The following is a 21,054-nucleotide window of genomic DNA, read 5'->3' on the forward strand; positions in this document are numbered from 1 at the left end:
AAGACAACAAATATTTGCTTCGCTTCTGATAAAACTGGCAGAGCAGCAACTGCAAAGGCAGAAAGCACATATATACAAACAGACATTAACTTCTGAAAGACTTGAATACGTTTTTATATGAGTAATATCATTATTATTTCAAAAAGTAGAAATAAATGCACTAAAAGAGAAAATACAATCTAACATGTGTCATGTGCTTGTAACTAAGATTGCTTTTTCATGTTGTATGTCACATTATTAACATTAAAGACATTATTCTGAGTGCTAACTATCTATTAGAAGGCTTCATACTTTATGATCTTATAAGTCTATAATGCAAAACACAAGTAGAGATTTCAAAAAATGAAACTTAAATTTTCTTTGTTCTACAAACAAACAGAAGATCTCAAACTCCCCCAATGCCACCTAGATTTAATGGAAAATACAAATAATGCTGTTGATCAGCCACTAATTCATAGCAATAAATACTTAGAGATGCCATTTGTTTGTTTATTTGTTATTATTTTGAGACAAGAGTTTCACTCTGTTGTTCATGCTGAAGTTCAGTGATGTCATCCTGGTTCACTGCAACTTCTGCCTCCTGGATTCAAGAGATTCTCCTGTCTTAGTCTCCTGAGTAGCTGGGATTACAGGCGCACATCACCATGCCTGGCTAATTTCCATATTTTTAGTAGAGACAGCATTTCACCATGTTGGCCAGGCTGGTCTCGAACCACTGGTCTCAAGTGATCTGCCTGCCTCAGCCTCCCAGTGTGCTGCGATTACAGGCATGAGCCACTGTGCCCAGCCATGGATGCCATTTAGATCCAAGGTGTTCAACAAAATAAAACGACTATAAACCCACACAAAAAATTAATCTATCAACTACTTTGAGCTTCAAATTTTAACTGAATTTCAAAATCCTGGTACCAATAGAATTAAGTCGGCTGCCTCAGGCAATGAGTATACAACATCTACAGAATGTGAAATTATCAGATGCTATGGTTTGGTCAGTGTAGCTTCAGCCTAGGGAACAAGCAGGGAAATGGAAAGCAGGACATTAATAAAAGGCTCAGATTTGTGTTATCAACAGATCCTTGCCTTAAATAATGGCTCTGTCATTCATACAAGAGGAGAAATGAGGACCATAAACAGATCTCTAAGGAAGCATATGAATTTGAATTGATAGCTGTTTTGGAACACTTATTCTCTTTGGTGATCTAAGTCTAGATAGATATGTTTAACAGATTCAACTACCTGGCTTATCTCATCTTTTACTTGTATTATGCCTATTTCTGACTTTTCCTACAAGAAAGGGCAACCAATACATATTTCTAAGGGGCTATTTGCACTCTTATTACCTATATTTTTTTCCACGAAACAGATGGCCAATAGGCAGGCATGAAGAGAATAAAAACTGCTGTAGGGATCCTCAACTGAAGCTAAAGTTCACATATGATGATTCCAAATTGGAGGCTGGGAATGACAGCTACAACGGAAGATGCAATTGGATTAATCTTATCCAATTGTCATTTACCATCATTCAAGGAAAATGACTGTAAGCTCTCTTCACAGAAGAAAGTTCACTATTATTTCAATTTATTATTATTTTTGAGATGAAGTCTCACTCTGTCAGCCAGGCTTTAGTATAGTGGCACAATCTTGGCTCACTGCAACCTCTGCCTCATGGGTTCAAGAGATTCTCCTGACTCAGCTTCCTGAGTAGCTGGGACTATAGGTGTGTGCCACCACATCCAGCTAGTTTTTGTATTTTTTTTTTTAGTAGAGACAGGGTTTCATCATGTTGGCCAGTATGGTTTCGAACTCCTGACCACAGGTGATCCTCCTGCCTTGGCCTCCCAAAGTGTTGGGACTACAGGCATGAGCCACCACACCTGGCTTATTTCAAATTTAAAATGAATGAAAAGGAAATGTGCATGAATTTATCTTGGGACAAAGGGATTATACTTTAACCATATTACTAGGTAAGACTTTTTTGGGAATTTACCACTTGACAGGTACTCTGCCAAGGACTTTATATAAATTATCTCATTTTATTTTCACTATGCCTTTAGAAAATAGGTACTATTATAATGACCATATTGCAGATGGGAAAAGTGAGAAATAGTAAATAGTTTTACTCAAGGTCACACAGACGGTGTGTGGCTGAGCAGAGACTCTATTCCATTATTAATTCAAAACTCTAACACTCCATTAGAATACTATAAGGTAAATTCCTCTTCTTCTCTATAGAAATATTGAGCAAATATTTCCAGAATATTGAGATAAAGGAGAAGTCATCATTTGCCTGGGGCATCCACTCAGTCAAGCCTGGTCCCAAGAGTTCAAGGTAACTTTCTCTATACCCTTCCTGGGCAAAGAGGAATGAAAGAAGTGGGAATCTTGACTTAGCAGTTTTCAAAGAGATCTTTGGTTTGAAATTGTTCTCTGGTAGTTTTCTTTAATAAAACATGCTTAGAAATTATTTTACTAAACAAAAAACTCCAAAAAGATTTAAGAACTCAGCTTTATTTAGTCAAAACTGCTAAGGTTTAAGGATGGTATTTGGTCTTTTCTTAGTAATCAGTAACCTACTAACATATATTTATTGATTACATTTTAGCACAAAACATAAGCAATGTGAGCATTTTCCCCTGTCCTATATCATTGACAATATGTTCTACTTCGTAGTTTCTGAGATGTACTTAGGTTTGAAGCTCCTCATTATCACCACAGAAACATTTGAAGCAGATTTCGCATCATCTTCTAATAGGTCAGTCTAAAATGATGGACAACAATAAGTTTAAAATATAAAAAACAAAGGGCATTTTCAATATTAAAACCTTAACTTTAATAACGATATAAAATCCAATTCCATATCTGCACATTTCATCGATATTTTGGAAAACAATGTTTCCTAAAGTATTCTATTACAGAAAGAGATCCTTTTTGCTCTGTCACTATTTTAATTTCACTAGTCTAGACAGAATCCTGATTATGCAAGTATTATACTATATCATATCCTGTTTCAGAAAGAATATCAATATGTACTAAGCCAATGACATATCCCTTAGCTTAAGCATGCCTTAAGGCGGAGATAAAAATAGACTGAAGATGGGTACTATGGAGAAATAATTCATGTGTAGTTCTTTTAAAAGCCAGACATGTTTTTTTTTTTAAAAAAGAAAAAATAAAGGAAAACGTCTATGGCCAATTAAAAAAGTCCTTTTTATTCATTTGATGACATGCTCTCACTATACAAACTCAAATCAATTTATCTCCTGATTTGGTGATACAGCAACTAATCAATCACTCAGCAAATGGTTTTGGACCAAAAAAAAGACCTATAAAAACACATTTCAGAATCTTTGGATTATAATTACTTGCCCACACTGAAATGTTTGGAGAATATTGGAAGGTATGCCTTCAATGCCCAGAGAAAAACTGAACAAGTCAATAATATTGCATTCTTATTTTTCTCCTTTCTTTCGAGATGGGGTCTCGCTATCTTCCTCAGGCTGGAATGCAGTGGCGCTATATAGCTCACTGCAACCTCCACCTCCCAGGTTCAAGCGATTCTCCTGCCTCAGCTTCCAGAGTAGCTGGGAGTACAGGTGTGTGCCATCACACCCTGATAATTTTTACATTTTTTGTAGTGATGGGGTTTCACCACATTGGCTGGGCTAGTCTCAAACTCATGATCTCAGGTGATCTGCCCGCCTTGACCTCCCAAAGTGCTGGGATTACAGGCATGACCACCATGCCTGGCCAATAATATTGCATTCTGGCACATTTTTTGAAATTCTCCAAATATTTCGTGCATACTTTTGTGGCCACATAGAAATATATGTTCAACACTCAGCTCTAAGTCTGTTTTATTGCAACTCTGTGGTAAGTATGATCAGATGACAAAATTAGTTTTTGTAAACTTAAAGAATGTCCTTGAAAGATGTGCACACCTCCGTTACATCATTTAGACTTTTTTCCTAAGTGAAAGACAGGTTTATATGTTTCTTTCCTATTACATTGTGAGCAACTAGAATACAGGCCCGTGTTAATAGATACTATTCTATTGTATCTTCAACTTCTAGTGAATGATTTGGTATTCCTAGATGTTTGATAAGAGGAACCAAATACAATCTTTTAGAACAAAATGTAACAAAACCCAAATGACTGGAAAGCTTTAATTCTCTCCTAACTTTCCCATCATGCCCTTTATGGTAGGAAATTGTTTAAAACTCTGCAAAAAGGTATTTCAATCCATGATGCCTCATGACCAGACTTGAGATTCTCATATTAACATCCTGGCACCTCTAGATTTCAGATTATGCCATTTAATGCTAACCCCATGAACATTTTATATCTTTATTATATTCAACACATAGTAATAAAAAAACCATAATGATATGTTTTCAAATGAGAATACTATTTTCCTCTTCTTAGAGAATGAATACTCAAATAGAACATTTCTAGAAACACTGAGAAATGATGGTTGATATTATTTACACCAGAGAAAAATAATTATTTGACTTCCCCATATACTGCCATGTTCTTCCAGAGGAAATCTCTCTGCAGGAGAAATTTAGTGTTCACCTGAATTCCGTGTATGAGTCATTGTAAATCATGATACTACAAATCAACAGTGACTAATTTGTTCTTTGGAAATAATAACAAATCACAATTATTTATAACCTTTCTTCTTCTAACAATGATTTGATGAAATCAAGATAATGAAATAAGTATATAAACAAGCATCCCAGTGAAAAATGATAAAGGCAGATGTATACCCTGTGTGAGACCCTATGACTTATGCTTTATATAGCTCTTCTCATTTAATTCTCCTAACCAGAGGTGGAAACCACTGTCATGCCCATTTGCTACCCCAGTGAGAAAGGTGGGGCTGAGAGATATTAGATAAGTTGGCCAAAGTTGTATGGTCAGGGATGGGGCCAGGATATGAAATTCCAGAGTATGATTTGAGAGTCTTAGCTTTTAACTGCAACGCAATTCTGTCTTTAAAAGAATAGAGCACCTCAGAAATGGACAAAGAAGGCCTGGCATGGTGGCTCACAGCCTGTAATCTCAGCACTTTGAGAGGCTGAGGTGAGAGAATCGCTTGACCCCAAGAGTTCAAAACCAACTTGGGGAAACACAGTGAGAGCCTTTACCAAAAAAAAAAGAAAGAAAGAAAGAAAAAAAAATTATCCAGGCATGGTGGCACGTGCCTGTAGTCCCAGCTACTCAGAAGGCTGAGGTGGGAAGATTGCTTGAGCCTGGGAGGCTGAGGCTGCAGTGAGCCATGATTGCACCACTGCACTCCACCAGGGCGACAGAGTAAAACTCTGCGAAAAGAAAGGAAGGAAGGAAGGAAGGAAGGAAGGAAGGAAGGAAGGAAGGAAGGAAGGAAGGAAGGAAGGAAAGAAAGGGACAAAGAAGAGCAAGACTAACAATATCACACAAACCAACAGGTTTTGTGTGAATATTCTTAATAAAATTAAAATGTGATAATTACAAAATGGCCAAGCAGAGTGTCACACTCCAGACACTCAGGAGGTTGAGGCGGATGGATTACTTAGCCCAGGAGTTCAAGTCCAGTCTGGGTAAGATAACAAAGTCCCTGTCTGGGAAAACAACAACAACAAATCAAAATAAATGAACAAACAAACAAAACTGCATGAAGCCAAATGGAAAAAAAAACCACAGTGTATTTATGTTTAGGGAGATTATACCTGTGACCAACTGCTCAGTTGAACTACTGACATTCTGATGTACTCAAAAAGAATCTAATGACGATAAGTGTGTTTCACAGCATAGTTTGGGAGAAATGTTCTTCCTGGTGATGCAAATAATATAGGAGGCACAGTAGGGACCTGCAGGTCTTGATGGTTCTCTTCCATTTCTCAGTAGGATGCTCCTGTCCTCTGTGCCTCCTTATAAACCACTCAGAAGAAGTCATCCTTCAGTTGGGAAGGTCAATACAATTTTGACATTTTACGTGAAATATATTTCCATATTTCACATAAAAATTTTTTTCTGCATGGATTTATATTTATCACTTTTATAGCTCACCTCACATAAGAAGCAAGACTGTCTAGTGATTCAATCAACATGAAAGTTACACATACACTTTTATTTAAAAATATATGTCTGGGTAATATCTTGGGTTGAAATATGTTGTGAGAAAGATCAGCAAGCTAATTAATCCACAAAAAATTACAAAGAACCCTTGAAAAATAATTTTCAACAGTTAAATATCATTGAAATAGATTTATGGTCTCCACGAAGAACAGTAACAAGAGAGAAAACATTTAGACGGTCCTGTTCTACTAAACTAATTCGAAAAACAACTGTCATATTCTTTTATACTCATACGAACCAATTTTGCAAAAACAAAAGCCCAAACCAAAGCCCATGTAGCATATTTGGAAAAAGCAGTCATTTGTATTAATGACTATGTTAAGCTGGACACAGTGATTCATGCCTGAAATTCCAGTAATTTGGGAGGCAGAAGTGACTAGATCACTTGAGCCCCAGAGTTCAAAACCGGCCTCAATGGTCAAACCCTGTCTCTACAAAAAATAAAAAAAAAAATTAGCCGGGTGTGGTGGTGCATGTCTGTAATCCCAGATGCTCAGGAGACTCAGGTGGGAGGATCCCTTGAGCCCAGGTGAGATTGCACCACTGCACTCCAGATGGGATAACAGAATGAGACTTTGCCTCAAAAAAAAAAAAAAAAAGAAAGAAAAATTAACTATGCCTATGCTGTGTGAGGAGTATAACAATTAATTCCCATTCTACACTGAGTAGGTATGAAGAGAGACACAAGAAAAGCTCAGGGATGGTAAGACAGATGAAGGAATAATGAGAAGAGCCAAGAGGATGGTTCCACAGTGCTGACCCTGGAGCCTCTCCCTAAACGGCAATAGAATACAAATGTAAGGTGATCTGAATTGTTTCTATTTCACTGCTTCTCCTGCATTCTCTCAAATGTTCTGCCTGATGGTATAAGATATATCCAGCAATCTGCTGTGGGAGACCAGAATATGGCACCCCAAAATATGCCTCTTTGACATAAGAATTATTGAGCTAAAGGCAATTAAGCAGTAGGTGCTGGAAAGCTCTCTGCCTTCACTCTAATTGCCTAGAGGCAATGCAAAGATGTACAAAAACAAAAGAAATCTTGCCCCTCTTATACCATCAAAGTACTAACAGGTCTGGCCTTGCTTAGTTTCTGAGATCAAATAGGATCTCAGGCACATTCAGGGTGGTAAGGTCATGGGCCTGCCCTTTCTTCTACCAGGGAGAACAGAGTGATGACAACTTTAAACGTTACGGGCCTGGAGATGGCACCACTGGTATCCCCAACACTCGACCAACTCGCCTTTGTCTGCCAGTCATTTGCCTTCCTAGAAGTTGCACCCCGAGACACTTCAAGCCCTCTTTGGTTTTGTCATTTCTCCAAACTTTACTGTTCTTTCTTGAAGAGGCTATATAAGCTGGAATTCAAAGCCACCTCTTTGAGAATTTCTCATTCCCTAGGTATTAATATACCATGTGTGTATAAAATATGCATGTTAGTAAACTTCTATTTTTCTCTTTTTAATTTGTATTTTGATAAAGAGGACCGTTCCAACTAAGAACTTATGAGGGTTAAAGAAAAAATTATATTCCTCCCCAACACCATGAAGAGAGCTCTTACTGTGCTCTCTCCTAGAATGAGTGGCAAAGGACAAGTCAAAACAGCTCGGGCTGCTCTATCAATTGCTATATTTATGCCCCCAAGAAACTGGTGCTTCCTCTCAGTTCAGGCAGGATACCTTGGGAAGCAGCTGGAAGTTATGCTGGCAGCTCTGCAGTGGCCTCTGGACTATGGGCTTTGGTGCTCATGATTGCAGAGACAAAGGACATGAGAATAGGTGCCCTATGCATAGTATGTACACGGAATAATCAGTGGTAAACAGAAGAGACCAACGGGCCTTCTAATCAGCGGTTCCCAACCTGATTGTGTAAAGTATTCTCCTGGTGAGCTGTATAAAGCCCAGGCCCCACCCTAGAGATCCTGACTGACTGAGTCAGGATGGACCTAGTAGTTTCCTGTTTGTTTAAAAAGCCCAGCCATGTTAAAGGATCACTATTTTTACCCGAAAGCCCTAGTCTTAATTAATCAGAATTGCTGAACTGTGTTTTACGACAGTTATGTATACCAGAAAAAAGGCAATGTACGCCTGATATCTTAGGGTCAAAGACTTTTCCCCTCTTTCTCCCAATGACAACACAAATGACAGAGTTTTTCCTTGGCAATAAATGAAAGCAACTTCTCAAGCAAGTCTTCCTCGATAAGACTATTAATGTGCTTTCTAATTTTAAAACTACAGCAAAGTTAGAGTCATGAGCTCTTCTGATTAAAGGGAAATGGAAAGAGGAAGACCTTTGATACAACTGTTTCCAGAGTTTACCTACAGAGGAGATAAATGCTGTTTTATTTTAAAAATATTAATGCTAAAGCCCATATGTACCTTACAAATAATTGAGTGTTGAGGACTAAGCAACCAAATGATGTAATGGCTTTATTGGCACATAAAGAATTTGGGTTTAGTTGAATGATACAACAGTAGATACATCTTTGTTTTTTTGTTTTTTTGAGACAGAGTCTCGTTCTGTCACCTAGGCTGGAGTACAGTGGCACAATCTTGGCTCACTGAAATGTCCACCTCATGGGTTCAAGCAGTTCTCCTGCCCTCAGCCTCAAGTAGCTCGGGGTACAGATGTGTGCCACCACACCCAGTTAATTTTTGTATTTTTAGTAGAGAAGGGGTTTCACCACGTTGGTCAGGCTGGTCTGGAACTCCTGACCTCGTGATCTGCCCGCCTCAGCCCCCAAAGTGCTGGGATTACAGGTGTGAGCCACCACGCCAGGCCAAAAGGAGATACATTTTTAAATGATAGTCAACTCCAATTTTAAATAACAAACCAATTTTTTCTTACTAACTAGCCAGGATTATTGTAAAGCACTTCATGCTATTTTCCTTTGCATAAAAATAAAGATATCTGAAACAAATATCTTTGTTTTTAGGAAGGGTAAAATTTTAGGGAAGAATTTTTAGGAAAGTAAAATTTAATTAAAGGGATATAACACTGTTTAATATTATAATCAAATAATGTTCAGATCAGCTGCTGGTTTCACATCTTCTGTGCTGTTTGTTACCAGATTAAGTAATTGACATTAAATAAGTGAATTAAAGAAATGATTTTGATTGACTGTTGATTTAAGAAAGACAGCAATGACTTAAAGTTTCGAAGACTTGAGACCTTCGAAATCCCAAAGTTCATTTGAGGTAAAGTCCTTAGAAAGAGGCCTACTGTATAACTAAACTGAGAAAAATACTCGCTTGAGTCTTCTCTAGGGAACGCATTAAGAATTTCACTAAAAAACGAGTTCCTTAGAGAAATAACCAAAAGTAGGCACAGATAGAATCTGGTTAACAGAAACAGGTACCATGAAATAAGAAAGCCTATATGTAGGCAGAATGTGTTATGCTTATTGTTCTGGGAATTTATATCATTTGATCATTGTAAATACTGTATCTTTGACTTTTCATGAGAAAAGAATCACTCTGATCTATATTCAGAAATTATTCTGACCTTTCTAACATCTTTTTGTTAGGAATGTATCTATAATAAGGAATGTTAAAGTAAACCTGAGCTCTTTATAAATACTCTGAGTTGATGTATGCAGTTTCTTAAAAAGGCAAAAAGCCATAAATAAACACAGAATAAGTACTAAAATCCATGTAATTCAAGTCCTACAGAAACAGTAAGTATAATAAATCTTTCATGCATTTATTTATTTTTTTTGAGACAGTTTCGCTCTTGTTACCCAGGCTGGAGTGCAGTGGCGCGATCTCGGCTCACCGCAACCTCAGCTTCCTGGGTTCAGGCAATTCTCCCACCTCAGCCTCCTGAGTAGCTGGGATTACAGGTGCATGCCACCATGCCCAGCTAATTTTTTGTATTTTTAGTAGAGACAGGGTTTCACTATGTTGACCAGGATAGTCTCGATCTCTTGACCTCATGATCCACCCGCCTTAGCCTCCCAAAGTGCTGGGATTACAGGCTTGAGCCACCGTGCCTGGCCAAGAGTTTCTTATTTTAATGAAATTAAGTCTGTGAAAGGAAAATAAAAACTTGGGACCCCCAGTTCACTCTGCCAAAGGGAAAAAGATTAAGCTGAAAGCTGAGTCATGCAATAAGCTGCCTTTCCTTTCATTCCGAAGCAGAGAACTACAGATAAAAGGTTACATATCTCCACAAGTAGCTACTCTATGTGCACCTTATTGTTTATAAAGTGTTCATTTACTGAGCGTGAGATGAATACATAATTGACTATTCCCATACCTACTCTTTTTCCCTTGCAACATGTGGATTCAGTAATGTGACCATCTCCCTCTCTCCCCTCCAGCCTGCCTTTCCCCTTTAAATACCGAAGCTCTCAAAATTCTCATCTTCGGACAATGGAACAGACCCATCTCCTAGGTGCATGTCCTTAACCTTGGCAAAATAAACTAAATCAATTGAAATCTGCCTCAGATACATTTTGGTTTACAAGCCAAAATCAAATTTTTCTTTCAATAGCTTCCTGATGGACACAACAGCTTACTGACAGATTCTTTATATTCATTACAACTTTAAAAAATGAAAATTATCTAAAGCATCATTAAATACTATTTATTAATTAGATGACTCATTCAACTATATTTTTTGAAGATCAGGTGCTTTTTTGATCTGGAAGCTACAAAGCTTAACAGGCAAATGTTAATATCTATGAGAACAAGTATATTATTTTCTGTGGAAGTCTGTAGTTTACGTACTTTTAAAAAGAAATTTTAGGCACTGAAAAGGTTAGGAACCATTGCTTTAGACATGTGAAACACCTTTGTGAAATAAAAATTGCATACTGGATACCACACGAAGGAATGATACAGAAACTGTCGAATTAAGGAAATGATTTTGGTTGACTGTTTATTTAAGAAAGATAGCCATGACTCTAATTTCAGAAGACTTTAGAAATCCCAAAGCTCACTTCAAGTAAAATCCTCAGAGGTATACTATATCCCTAAACACCCTGGAAAAAATACTTGCTCGAGTATTTTGAACATCAGTAGACTATAAGCTCTGTCTACTGGCAAAGTCTTATCTTTGAAAAAGAAACTAAAAAGGACAGCATCATTATTAATTCCTTTGTTAATGTCGAATTGTCTCACAACATATTAATAAATGGTGTGAAGGTAGGAATTTTTTGTTCCTGTTTTATTCAGTGATATGTTCCCAATGTCCACATAAGTGCCAGGCCCTGAGAAGGACAGCAATAATTGTTTGCTGAATAAACGAATGAATGAACATATGAACATCTGCAATTCCATAGGAATAGTGTGAACTTTATAAAGCTCAACTGAAACAAAAAGAAGATGCAGTCTCTGTTTAATGTGTAGTCCAAAATCTCTACATGCAAATACTTACAGAAAGATGCTATACATTTATCCAACAATTTTTATGTACTTTTTGGCATGACTGTGTTTGCAAATGATGTTTCCCTAGACACAGGGCTGAGAGCACAGTTCTTATTAACACTGTGGAACATGAGATGACTCTATAAACATTTTTGGTGCACTCAACACTTCAAGCACTCTCTCTTCTTAGTAAGCACATCCCCACTGCAGTGGAAAGATGATAGAAAATATTAAGATAATACTAGCATGATCTCATAATGCTTTGCCTCAACAACAATGAAAGACTTGTAAGCTTCCTTTAAAGGCATCAATCCCCACCCTGTGTCAGGCACTCTACAAGGTGTTGGAAACATCTAGATGTGAGAGAGCAAAATCTTATCTTTAGAAAAGGGACTAACAAGAAATACGTCATTAATAATTCCTTTGTTAATGCTGAGCCATCTTACAACATAAATGACATTGAATATCAAAGAAGTCCTTGTGAGGTAAGTTGCTACGTGTGACCCTAGCTTATCTTGTAGGGAACTTAGGGAAACTAAACAATTCTGAATATCTTATAGGTAGCAGACACAGGCCAAAGGAAGAAAGAGATGACCCGAATCTGTGAAAAGAACATCAGTCTGGCTATCTTTTTAAAACACAGGAATAGGGGTAAAAGGACCTTCTGGTCACCTTCTAAAATTCTACACTAATTAAGTAAAAAGAGACAAGTAGCTAGAATAATCAGAGCTTAGAGTGAAAGAAAAAGAGAAAGCCAGATATGAGTTCACTGACTCTATGAGTTTTTGGTTTTCTGAAACTTGGAATTTCTATTATTATAATATTATTATTATTATATAATAACTATTATAACACATTATAATGATGCAGTAATTTACAACTTCAAAAACAACTAGAATTGTACGGCTCTTAAAATGCTACAGAGAAAAAAGTGAATCAGTCTTACCCTGGTTGCTCTCAGTATTACTAAAAGCATTTCTTTGATTGTTTTATATTAATTTAGATCCTCCTCGCAGCTCATTTCATATTGAAAACTCTCCCATTGACATCACAACATCTCTAAGCAATTATTATTTATGTGACACAGAAGTGTGACCAAAGGGGGAGTAAATCACAAATCTGATTAACTCTGAAGTGACAACAATCCCACATTTCATGCACCTGCTGGAACAATCAAATGACGGAGAAGAGTCAGGCCTTTCAACAGGAGGCCTGAGGGAAGGTCACTGCGAGTCACTGACAGGCAGACACCCACAGAGAAATCTGTGCCAGCATGTCTAGACACGGCAGGAAATGCTCTGGGCCGTTTAGAATAGTTGATACTGCCACAATCCAAGGAGGGTCTCTGAATGCCTTCTCCATCTATTTTTGTTCTCAAAGTTGTACTCCCTGCATGTCTGGCCAGTCAGACAATTTCCCTACATTAGTACTCTGCTTTGGAGAGGTCACATTTTTTAGTTGATTCTACAACATGAAACTACAAAAAGGGATCTATGCCCCTGATTTCTGATGTTCAAAACAATAAATGCTCCTAATTTATGTAAGAACATGGATGCTGAACTTGTGTGATCATACTCTAAGTTGTAAATAATGTATGAAACAGGAAATGCTAGCACAGTGGATGGAATTAAGAAGCCATATCTGCTCTCTTAACTATGCTATGTACTAGCATATACACACAAAAATATTAACATTTTTTACTAGTCTGGGCCAAATAACAATTCTCCCTAACAGTTCTTTCTGTAAGCTCTTGAAAAATTTTCCTAGCAACTGAGTCTTTTCAAAAGACGGTTCTTTCATTTCCTTTTAAAACTGAAAAGGCTGTAAGATTGTATCAACCTCTGAAGAGACCCTTTGGAAGCAATGATGGTAACTTCTTAGATTCTCCTTGTGACACAGAATTCTAAATTTTCTCATTCTTTTCCACCTATGATGTTTGAGTCCCCAACCTTATCGCCTGCTTCTGATCCCTGTTTGCTAAGCACATCCAGCAAAAGCTAACTTGGGAGCCCAGATACACTAGCAATTTCAGATGTCTCCCATTGGTGCGTCTCTCACTGCACTCAGAAATTCTATGAGCCCTCACTCAGTCGCTATCATGCTTTTCTTTTTGACACTGAAGTATTTATACATTTTTAACATTTTACTTATTCATATATTTAGAATTGAAAATAAATGAACCAGGCACGGTGGCTCACACCTGTAATCCCAGCACTTTGGGAGGCCAAGGCGGGTGGATCACGGGTCAGGAGATAAAGAACATCCTGGCTAACATGGTGAAACTCTGTCTCTATTAAAAATACAAAAAATTAGCTGGGCATGGTGACATGCGCCTGTAGTCCCAGCTACTTAGGAGGCTGAGGCCGGAGAATTGCTTGAACCTGGGAGGCGGAGGGTGCAGTGAGCCGCGGTCACACCACTGCACTCCAGTCTAAGGCTATAAGTAAGGTCACACCACTTACTCCAGACTAAGACTCTGTCTCAAAAAAGAAATGAATTGATAAATAAAAATTGTATAGATTTATCAATTCTAAATAAAACATGTTGTTTTGAAATATGTATACATTGTGGAATGGCTAAATCAAGCTAATCTACCGTGAGGTAAAACATGTGCTTTATTTTTATTTTTGGTGATGAAAACACTTAAAGTTTACTCTCTCAGCAATGTGCAAGTATATAATACATTGCTATTAACTATAACCACCATGTTGTACAATAGCTCTCTTGGACTTATTTCTCATATCGAACTGAAATTTTGTACCCTGTTTTTCAAAATTCCCTCCCCTAACCCCTGATAATCACCCTTCTTCTCTCTGCTACTATGAATTCAACTTTTTACATTCCACATGTCAGTGAGAACATGTACTATTTGTCTCTCTGTGCCTGGCTTATTTCACTCAACATAGTAGCCCCCAGGTATATCCATATTGTCCCAAATGACAGAATTTCCTTCTTTGTAAGGCCGAATAGTATTCCATAGGGTATATATACCACATTTTCTTTATCCATTCATCTGTTGATGGACACTTAGGTTGACTTCACATCTTGGCTATTGTCAATACTGCCGCAGTAAACATGGAAGTGCAGGTATCTCTTGGACACACTGGTTTCATTTCCTTTAGATGCATGCCCAGGGGTTGGATTGATGGATCCCTATCACATGTTTGCTCTAAGTCTGCTTGCCTTCCTCCTACAACTCACTTTCAGTCCTCAACTCCCCCTGTCCTCTCTTTTGCTCTCCAACAGAAGCTAATCTAGTTTCCCCCTTTACTTACAAAAGATCAAGGCCACAAACCCAAAGTCTCTTGATTCCATCTCAGCATTTTACACCCATTTCACTGCCCTCATCTTCCACATTAATAAAAGAAGTGTCCTTCCTCTTTTTCAAAGTAGATTCCTTCACTTGTGTCTGGATCCCTTCTGCCATTGCTTCAGGATTCACCTTTGCACCTCCAGAAAGGTTCAAAGAGCCTCGTACAGCTGGCACACAACACTTCACTTACTCTTACACACTTTCAGAGTAAGTGAATGAACAAGTGAATGTGTAGAGGTGATGTGCATTCTTACAAGTGGAATTCCCTCACCTTTGGAAGGATAAACTTATACTTATTTAGAATTTCTAGGAAGGTGGTACTGATTTTGCCTGTAATGCAAAAATTCTTTAAGGATTTAAGCATACAAGGTATTTTCTCTCACAGCATCTTCAGTAATCTTCTAAAAGCTGCCTATTTAAATCTGAGTCAAGGCTCATGCTCAAGGGGAATATTATTATAACCTAAGTGTGATATAATACTCAATGTCCTAGACCATTAGGAAAACACTCCTCTTCAGTTTTGTCAGATACATTATGAAAAACATAACTGTCAGTTCATGTAACAAGTATATTATTCTAGGCAAAAATGGAATTCCGACCATCATCTATGGGGCTAGTGACATAACCAATCTAATATTCTTTAAAGAGATCGGAAAAAACGTCTTTTCTCATTGCTTTATCAGAAAACATTAATAAATTCTAAGCAGGTAATTCATTAACTATATATATTATATGCCAGAAATTCAACCAAGAGCTCATGTACCTATCACAGGGAATTCACAACCAAGAAATTTTGTCATACTTTCTCCACATACTTTGTCATTTTTCTCCTTTTTGCTTCTTTCTCTTGTTCTTCCATTGGTGAAGTATTTTAAAGCAAATTATACCTCTGATTCAATTTTATCTGTTTACTAGTAGGTCTCTCTAAATATTACATAACTATAATGCCATATGCCTGAAAAAAATAGTTCCTCAGAACATATTTAAGACTTCAAGAGCAACTAACACATATTATTTCTGGTTATTTTAGAGTACATTTTTCTGTGCTGGTTTTAAAAAATAATCATTCTAATAACTAAGGCTTACTGACCGATTATCAGGTGGAAAGTATTACACTAGATTTAATCCTCCAATAATCCCATGAGAAAAGTATTATTATTGTCTCTGCTTAGCCGACAAGTTAACAGCCTTGAGAGACATGAATTAACTTGTCAAAACTGATGTAGCTACTAAATGACAAAGCCAGGACCTGAACTCTTGCCAACTGACTCCAGAATCTGGCCACTTAGGTTACTATGTGGTGCACAAAATACAGAAAGTTATGTGTCTTGGGAATGAAGAGATATCCAGATGTACTTCAGAGTTCAGTATGAATCCACATTTCCATATTTAAAAAAATCTATACCTCACCAATTGCATTCATTCCTTTCCTTAAATGATAGAATGGAATGATATGCCAAATGAAAGGTAATTATAGGCAATATAAAATTTATATGGAAATGAAGCATTTCAAGAAAAATGAAGAGTTTAATGGTGTGATGTTAGGAAAAATACCTAGCTTCTGAAAAGTATGTGAATAAGTCACAAGCAATCAGTAAACCTCATCTGTACTTAATTAGTAGGATAAGACTTTTTGTATTTAATCATTGGGATAACACTTTTTTTTTTTTTTTTTTTTGGAGACAGAGTTTCCTCTTGTTACCCAGGCTGGAGTGCAATGGCGCGACCTTGGCTCACCGCAAACTCTGCCTCTTAGGTTCAAGCAATTCTCCTGCCTCAGTCTCCCGAGTAGCTGGGACTATAGGCGCATGCCACCATGCCCAGCTAATTTTGTTGTATATTTAATAGAGACAGGGTTTCACCTTGTTGACCAGGATGGTCTCGGTCTCTTGACCTCGTGATCCACCCGCCTCGGCCTCCCAAAGTGCTGGGATTATAGGTGTGAGCCACCGCGCCTGGCCAGGGTAACACTTTTTTAAGAAGTACTACCCTGTTGCTATTTTCTCAAATAAAAGCCCAAGCCAGCAGCTGACATGCATGAGCAGCCCTATGCCAGCTCAGTACCAACTGGTGGCACTCAGGTCCTATTAAATATATTCTCTGATGATAATGCAATACGTTAATGGATTAGTCCCAAGACAAATTTACAACTTTAACTAATGAAGTCTTACAGTACATCAGTAAACAAAGTAATGAAAATTATAAGGGAGGTAGTCAACCAGTGAACAGCGTTGTTTTCACTGGTCCGTATAATTTACTTTCTGTTGTAGATTAACTGACATATGACAGAATAGGAAAGATAAGAATTAATATACACATCTGTAGCTGCATAACCTATGGAAAGCATAAACACCATGACTATTTCTATCATGTAGTGCAGAAGCCAATTTTTTTTTTTTTTTTTGAGACGGAGTTTCGCTCTTGTTACCCAGGCTAGAGTGCAATGGCGCAATCTCGGCTCACCACAACCTCCGCCTCCTGGGTTCAGGCAATTCTCCTGCCTCAGCCTCCTGAGTAGTTGGGATTACAGGCACGCGTCACCATGCCCAGCTAATTTTTTGTATTTTTAGTAGAGACGGGGGTTTCACCATGTTGACCAGGATGGTCTCGATCTCTTGACCTCGTGATCCACCCGCCTCGGCCTCCCAAAGTGCTGGGATTACAGGCGTGAGCCACCGCGCCCGGCCAGAAGCCAATTTTAAATGCAAGCTAAAGCAGACACAGTAGCAAATAATGCTAAGTAGTTTGTTTCTATGCAACAAAAACTCATATGCCCAATCCTATACCTCAGTTTATGCAAGTCCACATTCTTCCGTTTCTTCCTTTCTCTGGCCCATGGCTAATCTCCCCACCTGAAAACTCAAATCTGTGTCCTGATGCCTCCTAAGGGACCTTGAGTGATCAGTGATTTCCCGTCTCCCTCATTACTGGATCTTTTACCTGTCAATTCTTAACGAAGTCAGGTCCCTCCTACTTTAGTTGCTTAAAACAACAAACTGTCCACAGACCCCTTATTATACTCTGGTCAGTAAAAACAGGTGGATGAAGAATACAGAATCTTATACATATTGTACATGATGAGTAGGGGCGTAGAGCAGTGTTTAAGAATACCGATTGCTACATAAACTGCCATGTTAGAACACCAGCTCAACCATGAATCAGCTGTATGACCTTGGGAAAGTTATTTAAAAAACAAACAAAACCTGTCTCAGTTTCTCCAGCTATAAAAACTTAGTAGTATCCACTTAATAGAGTGTTACAAGGCCTAATTAAGCTAATATTTCTTAAAGAGCTTAGAATAATGCCTGGAATATAAGCATTATGTAAGTGTTAAATGAATGTAATAAAATTACAGATGATTTGCAGAGAATTGATTCCCTGTCTTTCCCAGCTATACCCTTGTGGGCTGAAGAAATCATAAACTTTCAACCAAATAAATATTCTCTAAAAACAATTGGCTCATGTAAAAATTTGGCAAACTAATTTTATAAAACTAATAATTATCTTTTATAGAGAGAAACTGTGTCAAGACCATACACATCTCAAATAAGTATCTGCTTTTTGCTACTCCGTGTAGCTGTGCCTTCAGTAGACTCTGGGCTGGTGCTGTGACATAAACAAGTGAGGAAGGTTAACTGGAAAAGAGGCCTGGAGTAGGTGTGTTTGAGCAGGATGTTTTCGGAATGTGGCTGAATCTTTAGTCACTCCAAGAGGTGTCCAGAACACACTTTGGAGGCCTAACATTCTGGGCTGCCTTCAGCCAAACTCAGTAATCGTTTTGAGACAAAATTAATGGGCTTTCTAAATATGACCCAGTTTCAATGATAAGTTCTTATCAGGAAATGCACTCTTCCTGGTACTGAGGAGATATTACGTGCTTCACAATTCCACTGTGTGAACAAGAAGGGGAATACTTTTACATGCTGGCTCCTTTTGTATTGGACACATCTAAGAACTTAATCTATTATTTTGATCACTAGCATACAGTAAGAATTGATGCCAGTTTGCCATTTTGTTTTTTTAAGAATTATTATTTTTATGTACATTTAACCCAGTTTATTAGTGGTGAGTTTTTAGCTTTTACCTTTTCCAGCTTGGCAATGTGAGCCACAGATTTTAGACCCAGGACATTGCCTCTCCAGTGATGGTGGATCTCATCTTAGTTGTCATCGTAATTGTTCCTGATAGCTTCCACTGGCTTAGCCAAAGCTCCTTTGTCTTCCAAGTTAAAGTGTGTGAAGGCAAGAGTGGTATAGGTCTTCCTGTGGACTAGATGTCCCAGTCTTGCCTTCCCCTTGATAATGCAATAAGGGACCCTCATTTTATGACAGGGCAGAGAGGAAGACAGTCAGCTCAATGGCCTCCATGTCATGTGCAATCACCATCAGTTGAGCCGTCTTGTTCTCCACCAAGGTGGTGATAGTATTAACCCTGCTCAAAGGACAGGTGGTCTCTTAGTGGGCACATCTCCTTTGCCACAGCTTTCTTCTCAGCCTGGGCCAACAGCCTCTTCTTCTCTTGCTTTGTCTCTGGTCTGTACTTGTGGGCCAGCTTATACAACTATGTAGTTGTTTGTTGGTCCAAGGCATGAGTGAACTGGTTAATACAAGAGGCACTTTCCGTCACTGTATCAGGTTGCTGTGGCAAAGAGCCATCCCATGGGGGATATCAGCAACCTGATATAGTGGGGTCATTTCACAAATAGGGGAGGTCCCTTTTAGGCTGGATGTCCTGTCTAATGCCAACATTCTTAGGCCTTTTCTCAAACAGGGGATGTATCACTTTCTTCAAGACAGCAGGGGTAATGGCCACCTTCTTTCTCTTGGCCTTCTTTTCTTTCCACACCATGGGTAGCTGGAGGAGCCACTTTGCTATTCTTGAAGTATTTTGAGAAGGACTCAATTTCAAATCCCAACTTCTGTGGCATAGATGATTTCTGAGGCCCTATATCAGTTTCAGTATTACCATTATCGAGAAGTCATAACAATTTATTATTAAGACTATCAGTCTCTAAAGCCCCAATTCTGACCAATAACATCCTGTTCAACTATAGAAACTTCCAGACAAATACTAAGGCACTTAGGGAATGATTCTGACGTGATCGCTAGTGGTGTGGTTCGGAGGGCAGGCTTTGGGCCAGAGCACGGTGTCTGCAGCTCTGTTCTGCCTTTTGCGGCTTAAGAAGCCTGGTCATCTTCTCTAAGCTCTTGGTGCCTTGGCTTCCTCACCTGTAAAATTATTGCTAATAACATATTTAAAGCGCTTAGAACAGAGTATGGCATATGATTTGTACTCAATAAATGCTGGCTGTTTGCTTCTTAAAGGAAGGAAATTTTCTTTTTCAAAGTACTAACCAGTTATCTGTCTTATGTGAGGAATAAACACCCTGTTTCCTAATCCGTCCTCTACTGGTTTACCCATGTTGGTCCCTCCACTTGTACCTGGACCAGGTAACGTTCTGTGATCAGTGGTCAAACTGAAGCCATAAAGATCATTTAGGCTGCATTTTACTTAAAAGTTTTTTAGGATTTATTATGGAAATTTAATATAAACAAAAAAAATCTCCAGTGAACACATGTATACGTATTAACTACATTCTAACATTAACACTTATCCCATGCTTTACCACATCTCTACTTCTCTGTCCTTCTTTAATTTTTTTTATTAATTTTTTTACATGAAGAAGTTCTTTAGTGGTGATTTCTGAAATTCTGGTGCACTCATCACATGAACAGTATACACTGTACCCAGTGTGTAGTCTTTTATCCCTAATCCCCCTTTCACCCTTTCCCCTGAGTTCACAGTCTTGTATCATTCTTATGCCTTTGTGTACTTATAGCTTAGCTACAACTTATGAGTGAGAACATACAATGTTTGCTTTTCCATCCCTGAGTTTCTTCACTTAGAACAATGGTCCCCAACTCCATCCAGGTTATTGCAAATGCCGTTATTTCATTCCTTTTTATGGCTGAGGAGTATTTCATGGCGCATATATATCTCACAGTTTCCTTGTCCATTCATTGATTGATGGGCATTTGGGCTAGTTCCATATTATTGCAATTGTAAATTATGCTGTTGAAAACATGAGTGTGCAAGAATATTTTTTGTATAATGACTTCCTTTCCTGTGGCATTTTACTTTTTGTAAATTAGAGCACTGACCATCCTATTTAATAACAGAAGCATTCACTTAACTATACCATCTTTTGTCTACTGGCTTTCAATGTCTGCAATCAGACTTTGAACTCTCAAAAAG

The 21,054-nt window shown here is 38.1% G+C and overlaps 1 protein-coding gene across 7 annotated transcripts in view; it reads right to left on the minus strand.

The window, feature by feature from the left end:
* Nucleotides 1-21,054, minus strand: part of DOCK4 (dedicator of cytokinesis 4) — a 487,797-nt gene that overhangs the window by 229,459 nt on the left and 237,284 nt on the right. The window lies entirely within an intron of this gene.

Source organism: Callithrix jacchus, chromosome 11 (assembly GCF_049354715.1).
Source record: "Callithrix jacchus isolate 240 chromosome 11, calJac240_pri, whole genome shotgun sequence".
Lineage (NCBI taxonomy): Eukaryota > Metazoa > Chordata > Mammalia > Primates > Cebidae > Callithrix > Callithrix jacchus.